Source organism: Oncorhynchus clarkii, chromosome 4 (genome assembly GCF_045791955.1).
Source record: "Oncorhynchus clarkii lewisi isolate Uvic-CL-2024 chromosome 4, UVic_Ocla_1.0, whole genome shotgun sequence".
Lineage (NCBI taxonomy): Eukaryota > Metazoa > Chordata > Actinopteri > Salmoniformes > Salmonidae > Oncorhynchus > Oncorhynchus clarkii.
This window is the reverse complement of record NC_092150.1, coordinates 7,078,401-7,086,569: the sequence shown is the minus strand read 5'-3', so window position 1 is coordinate 7,086,569 and position 8,169 is coordinate 7,078,401. Positions and strand designations below refer to the sequence as shown.

Sequence of the window (8,169 nt, the reverse complement as noted above, 5' to 3'; positions counted from 1 at the left end):
TCTCTTCATGTGGTGTCTCTCTTGCTGTGATGTTGTGGTGTCTCTCTTCGTGTGGTGTGGTGTTGTGGTGTCTCTCTTGCTGTGGTGTTGTGGTGTCTCTCTTCATGTGGTGTTGTGGTGTCTCTCTTCATGTGGTGTTGTGGTGTCTCTCTTCATGTGGTGTTGTGGTGTCTCTCTTGCTGTGGTGTTGTGGTGTCTCTCTTCATGTGGTGTTGTGGTGTCTCTCTTGCTGTGATGTGTGTTTGTTCTATATTGAAATTGTATTTTTTATTCTAGCCCCGTCCCCCGCAGGAGGCCTTTTGCCTTCTGATAGGCCGTCATTGTAAAAAAATAATTTGTTCTTAACTGACTTGCCTAGTTAAAAAAAGGTTCAATAAAATGCGTTCATATTTTTGACAACTTTTACTTTTACTTCACTACATTCTTAAAGAAAATGTATATACTTTTTACTCCGTACATTGTTCCTGACACCCTAAAGTACTTGTTACATTATGAATGTTTAGCAGGACAAAAACGGTTCAGTTCACACACTTATCAAGAGAACATCCCTGGTCACCTCTACTGCCCTTATCAAGAGAACATCCCTGGTCATCTCTACTGCTCTTATCAAGAGAACATCCCTGGTCATCTCTACTGCCCTTATCAAGAGAACATCCCTGGTCATCTCTACTGCCCTTATCAAGAGAACATCCCTGGTCATCTCTACTGCCCTTATCAAGAGAACATCCCTGGTCATCTCTACTGCTCTTATCAAGAGAACATCCCTGGTCATCTCTACTGCCCTTATCAAGAGAACATCCCTGGTCATCTCTACTGCCCTTATCAAGAGAACATCCCTGGTCATCTCTACTGCTCTTATCAAGAGAACATCCCTGGTCATCTCTACTGCCCTTATCAAGAGCACATCCCTGGTCATCTCTACTGCCTCTGATCTGGCGGACTCACTAAACACAAATGCTTTGTTTGTAAATGATGTCTGAGTGATAGAGTATGCCCCTGCTATCTGTAATTTTTTTAATTTACCTTTTAAACACAAACAATTGTTCCATCTAGTTTGCTTAATATAAGTAATTTGTAATGATTCTGATAATTAAGTATATATTTGCAATTACATTTACTTTTGATACTTGAGTATATTAAAATCCTCAAGAAGTATTTCACTGAGTGACTCACTTTCACTTGAGTCATTTCCTATTAAGGTATCTGAACTTTTACTCAAGTATGTAAAATTGGGTACTTTTTCCACCACTGAACAACTGTAACACGTTAGGAGTGTCTTCATCCATTGTCAAACTGTTGCATTCATCAGATTCGTTTTTTTTTTTTACCTTTTAACAATTTTGATGACTCTTGATCAATGCTCATTCGTTTTTTTTTCTTCATTTTTTTTCAGCAGTCCACACTTCCCTTGTATTATCAGGGAACAGCTGACAGTAACATTCTTTCCGTTTATTAATTTGTTAATTAAGAGGTGGTGTGGTTGAAATACAATACTCATATAATATATAATAATGTTATTCTAACTGTATCAGCGCTCCCTGTTTCAATGTGCCTGCATGGGTGGCTGTGTGGGACTGGGAGGGTGGCCACTAGTGGTCTATAGTAGAATTGCAGTCTGGCTTTTCTCTGGAACACAAAAAGAACCACGAGACGAGAAAGGCTAAATAAAATCACAAATTCCATTCACTTGGCTTTATGTGTGTTTCAGAATATTTTTGGGATGTTACTCAGGGGCATTTCTAATCATTTATTATAGTTTCAGCTATCAGACACGTTTACTAAAAATGATTTTGTTATGCTAAATTCTGCAGAATTGCATCCTGGGAAAATGTAAAAACACTCATATTTTACGAGTAAAATAACAGTTCAAACGTGTTTTCACCTTTCCATCTACAAGTAGACAAAATAACACTGAACGTTCATTTAATTGATTTGCTTTTTTCTCAATAGCCGTGGTGCTATAACCATTAGACTAAAACGTTTGCAAGGGAATCAGTATCCCACATTACTCATGTACAACTCATACTTACCTGGCAAGGGAGACACCGTGATCAAGAAGGCGGTTCACCCAGGGCGAGGCTCAGCCATTGCACTCCGGCTGTGCTGACCCCTGCGAATTTCTCAAATGTGGAAATCTCGATTGCATAATTTCTGGTAGTGGGGGACTGCGTTCGCGCTCTCCCCTGATTTCACTGTGAAAGAAAGCCGATGCTATGACATGTAGATATCTACCTTATTTACAATTTGGTTGTTGTTTTTTTAATAGCGCTGCTGTTTACAGATCCAGAGTCCGATCGGTGCTGTATCCGATTCACGTGCTGTTTTCTAATATGTGCAAAATATTCATCAAATCACCTCTGCTTAGTCTAATACAGTGATAACAAAAAGAGACCAAAAACGATTTAGTCCAATCACTGTACGCCAAAATATGATGTGGCTGTCCACGTTTCTGATTTGTGTGTGTGCGTGTTCGTGCAAGTGGGAAACATGTTAACTCACCCTACTTGTTGAGAAACACCAATGCCATCATCCTCTCTTTCATGTTGACAAAACGGTCTAGCACTCTGTCATACAGCAAGTACACACTTTTATTTGTTGTTGTCCTAGGCTACCTGTATACAATGCTTGCTCGCTAACCTAACTTCCTTTAATGGGCAACGTTAGCTAGTTAACATTATTAGCCTTCTACATCTAGCTATATATTGAATTTCCATCATCTCGGGCCAGGGGCACAACAATGTATGTATTAATGGTTGGATCAGAAAGCATCAGATAAATGGCCTACCGACACAAAGTGACGCTGTTTCACTCGCTCGGATGCTTTCTCCTGTGAGATACATTCAGCCTCTTGCGAATTCAAGGAAAATTAGGAAACACAGAGAGACGAAAGATACATTATTTATTTTTATTTTTTTAATTGGGAAGCCTGTCTTCCCTTTGGCATCCACGAATAGACGCCACTGGAAACAGATCCATACTTGTCAGCCTGACATCAGTCACTTCCCCTCTGCAGTCCTGGAGACACCGCTGCAGCAGCTCTTATATCCGGTCTCAGATGCCTTCCCACACAGTAAAACAGGGTTCCTCAACTAACAGCCCGCGGGTGATTTTTCATTTCATCAGATTATCCTGCCAACCTCCAGAGGGAGTCAGACGCAATTGTGTCTGGATATTTTACAAGTGTAGACAGATCTGGACAGTGAAACTACACTGCTCAAAAAAATAAAGGGAACACTAAAATAACACATCCTAGATCTGAATGAATGAAATATTCTTATTAAATACTTTTTTCTTTACATAGTTGAATGTGCTGACAACAAAATCACACAAAAATTATCAGTGGAAATCAAATTTATCAACCCATGGAGGTCTGGATTTGGAGTCACACTCAAAATTAAAGTGGAAAACCACACTACAGGCTGATCCAACTTTGATGTAATGTCCTTAAAACAAGTCAAAATGAGGCTCAGTAGTGTGTGTGGCCTCCACGTGCCTGTATGAATTCCCTACAATGCCTGGGCATGCTCCTGATGAGGTGGCGGATGGTCTCCTGAGGGATCTCCTCCCAGACCTGGACTAAAGCGAGACATGATGTCCCAGATGTGCTCAATTGGATTCAGGTCTGGGGAACGGGCGGGCCAGTCCATAGCATCAATGCCTTCCTCTTGCAGGAACTGCTGACACACTCCAGCCACATGAGGTCTAGCATTGTCTTGCATTAGGAGGAACCCAGGGCCAACCGCACCAGCATATGGTCTCACAAGGGGTCTGAGGATCTCACAGGGCGCCAGTGGCGAATTTGCCAATCTTGGTGTTCCCTGGCAAATGCCAAACATCCTGCACGGTGTTGGGCTGTAAGCACAACCCCCATCTGTGGCTGTCGGGCCCTCATACCACCCTCATGGAGTCTGTTTCTGACCCTTTGAGCAGACACATGAACATTTGTGGCCTGCTGGAGGTCATTTTGCAGGGCTCTGGCAGTGCTCCTCCTGCTCCTCCTTGCACAAAGGCGGAGATAGCGGTCCTGCTGCTGGGTTGTTGCCCTCTTACGGCCTCCTCCACGTCTCCTGATGTACTGGCCTGTCTCCTGGTAGCGCCTCCATGCTCTGGACACTACGTTGACAGACACAGCAAACCTTCTTGCCACAGCTCGCATTGATGTGCTATCCTGGATGAGCTGCCCTATCTGAGCCACTTGTGTGGGTTGTAGACTCCGTCTCATGCTACCACTAGAGTGAAAGCACTGCCAGCATTCAAAAGTGACCAAAACATCAGCCAGGAAGCAAAGGAACTGAGAAATGGTCTGTACTCACCACCTGCAGAACCACTCCTTTATTGGGGGTGTCTTGCTAAATGCCTATAATTTCCACCTGTTGTCTATTCCATTTGCACAACAGCATGTGAAATGTATTGTCAATCAGTGTTGCTTCCTAAGTGGACAGTTTGATTTCACAGAAGTGTGATTGACTTGGAGTTACATTGTGTTTTTTAAGTGTTGCCTTTATTTTTTTGAGCAGTGTATTTAAATAATACATTTTCCCGCCCTCTAAAAGTACTGACAGGTGGCACCGTTGACTGATTACATCAATATCCTTCTTACAATAAATTAATCATATTTTGAAAGAATAACTGAAAATAATTTTTTGCATACAGAAAAGGACTGGGAAATCTGGTCACAATACAGACACATTTTTTTTTAAATTCCATGTGTAGATGTAACAGTATATCTTCACGTCCATCCCCTCGCCCATACCCGCGCTCGAACCTCGCCCATACCCAACCTCGCCCATACCCGCGCTCAAACCTCGCCCATACCCGCACTCAAACCTCGCCCATACCCGCGCTCGAACCTCGCCCATACCCGCGCTCGAACCTCGCCCATACCCGCGCTCGAACCAGGGACCCTCAGCACAGACAACAGTCACCCACGAAGCATCGTTACCCATCGCTCCACATAAGCCGCGGCCCGTGCAGAACAAGGGGAACCACCACTTCAAGGGCTCAAAGCAAGTGACGTCGCCGATTGAAATGCTATTAGCGCGCACCACCGCTAACTAGCTAGCCATTTGACATCCATTACATAGACATCCTGGAAATATGGGCACAATGTGCATTCGGGAAAGTATTCAGACCCCTTCACTTTTTCCACATTTTGATACGTTACAGCCTTATTCTAAAATCAATTGAATAGTTTTTTCCTCATCAATCTACACACAATTCCCCATAATGACAAAGCAAAAAAAATGAACAATTCAGGCCAAAAATAGTTACATCTTGGTTTCATGAGGCAAGAGAATTTTGTTTCTCGTGGTCTGAGAGACTTTTAGGTGTCTTTGGCATATTCCAATCGGGCTGTCATGTGCCTTTTACTGAGGAGTGGCTTCTGTCTGGCTACGATACCATAAAGGCCTGATTGGTGGAGTGCTGCAGAGATGGTTGTCCTTCTGGAATGTTCTCTCATCTCCACAGAGGAACTCTGGTGCTCTGTCAGTGACCATTGGGTTCTTGGCCACCTCTCTGACCAAAGCCTTTCTCCCCCAATTGCTCAGTTTAGCCGGGCAATCAGCTCTAGGAAGAGTCTTGGTGGTTCCAAACTACTTCCATTTAAGAATGATGGAGATCACTGTGTTCTTGGGGACATTCAAAGCTGCATACATTTTTGGTACCCTTCCTCTGATCAGTGCCTCGACACAATCCTGTCTCGGAGCGCTTCGGACAATTCCTTCGACCTCATGTTTTGGTTTTTGCTTTGACATGCAACAGTCAATCATGGGACCTAATATAGACAGGTGTGTGTCTTTCCAAATCATGTCCAATCAATTGACTTTATCACAGGTGGCCTCCAATGAAGTTGTAGAAACATCGTAAGGATGATCAATGGAAACACGATGCACCTGAACTCAATTTCGAGTCTCATAGCAAAGATTCTGAAATACTTGTGTAAATAAGGTATTTTCTCTTTTTATTTTTAATACGTTTGCAAAAATAAAATAAAAAACCTGTTTTCGTCTTGTCATTATAGGATATTGTGTGTAGATTGAGGAACATTTTTTTATTTTATCCATTTTAGAGTAAGGCTGTTATGTAACTAAATGTGGGAAAAGTCAAGGGGTCTGAATAGTTTCCGAAGGCAGTTTAGAATGAAGGGGTCTGAATACTTTCCGAAGGCAGTTTAGAATTAAGGGGTCTGAATACTTTCCGAAGGCAGTTTAATATTATAGATTCAATAAACAAAGTAATGAACAAAAAGTCCCTCCTACCATGATACGTTGTATGATAGGCAGACGTAGACCTATCCATAGCCTGCAATACCTCCTATAGTCTTAGAAAAAAAGATGCTATCTAGACCCTGAAACAGTTCTTCGGCTGTAGGACAACCCATAGGACAACCCTTTTGAAGGAGGCTTTTTGGTTCCAGGTAGAACCCTTTTGGGGTTCCATGTAAAACCCTTTACATAGAGAGTTCTACATGGAACCCAAAAGAGTTCTAAATGTAGCCAAAAAGGGTTCTACCTGGAACCAAAAAAGGTTCTACCCGGAACCAAAAAGGGTTCTACCCGGAACCAAAAAGGGTTCTACCCGGAACCAAAAAGGGTTGTCCTTTGGGGAAAGCCGAAGATCCCTTTTGGAACCCTTTTTTCTAAAAGTGAATAACTCTTGACTGTCCTCTGGAAGAACACTAGAGCCTCGTCCAGCCTGTGTAGTGCCTTGTACACCAGGCCCATGTGGAAAGAGAGGTCTCCAATGACCTCAGTCAAGCCACTGCTGTTTCAAGAATCTCCCCAGGCACTTCAGACCCTCTGGGGTTTACCTACCGCCACATAGACTGCCCCGAGGTTGAACAGAAAACAGTACTGGCCCCAGGGAGAGGATGGATCTTCACAGGATGACAGAAAGGCCCTGTAATAGCGAGAAAGAGTTTTGTCTTGGGAATGTTGTGTTTGAGGACTTTCCTTGTTCGGCTCTGGAGCTGAGGACCTTCCAGCTGCAGCTCGGCTTGTGATCCTCAGGTAAAAACCCAGACATTCCACTCAATCTACGAACAGAGGCATTCAATGGAGACATCGATTGTATGATAGCGATAACAGCCTTTTATGATCCAATGGCTCACAAATTACAATTGTTACTTACCACTTGTCAAGGTGGTATTGTGGATAATATCCGATTTATTCACAGAAAGGCAGCCAGTCATTGGATCATGGTGGTTTAATCTGTCACATTACAGAACAGGAGCCTTTATGAGTCTGTTTGGTTATAAATTAATGGCCAAAAGTGATGGCATTATGCAACAGGTTTTCTACCAACAAACTTTATCAATGTGTGTTTTGCGACCAAGCCTGGTTCCATATCTATTTAACTCCTATGGTTGTTGTCATGTGAATGCCCAAAGGAGTTGTCAAGACAACACAAACAGCTCTGGGACCAGGCTATTTCGCTCCTCGGTGCCATGATAACAAGTTTTACTTAAAAAATACAAGACACCATTTTTTATTAATTTTTATTATGCATCCAAGTAATAATATTTGTTTACACAAACAGGAATACATTTGTCACATTGAAATAGTTTGGATACTATTTCCATGACAACAATACAAAATCAAAAACAGAAAAAGCACAACAATAAACAAACATAATAATTGAATATTATACAATGGCAACAAAACTTATAACTGCCATACATGAAATTCATGAATTGTAACAGTGGTAGTTGTTATATTTGTTATTTCTCAGGGTTTCTTTAGATACGCACGTGGCACACGTGGTCTCTTTCGGTGAGTATGAAGTGTATGGTCAAAATTGCAATCTAAAGCCTACATTAAAGCTATACCTTCTGCAATTACAACGCAGACATTACTACAACAACAAAAATGTCATCAAATGGGTCTGGGTTAATTGTCTGCATGAATCTAATTTACATAAAACTGACAGGTGTAGTCCAAATGGAATCTCATTTACATAAAACTGACAGGTGTAGTCCAAATGGAATCTCATTTACATAAAACTGACATGTGTAGTCCAAATGGAATCTCATTTACATAAAACTGACAGGTGTAGTCCAAATGGAATCTCATTTACATAAAACTGACAGGTGTAGTCCAAATGGAATCTCATTTACATAAAACTGACAGGTGTAGTCCAAATGGAATCTCAGTTACATAAAACTGACAG

At 42.0% G+C, this 8,169-nt stretch overlaps 1 non-coding gene across 1 annotated transcript; it reads left to right on the top strand.

Moving 5' to 3' along the window:
• The first annotated feature begins 2,022 nt into the window (after window positions 1–2,022).
• LOC139408101 (U1 spliceosomal RNA) lies at window positions 2,023–2,186 on the top strand. The gene has a single exon (XR_011634161.1). It is a non-coding gene; the product is annotated as a U1 spliceosomal RNA (small nuclear RNA).
• The last annotated feature ends 5,983 nt before the right edge of the window (window positions 2,187–8,169 follow it).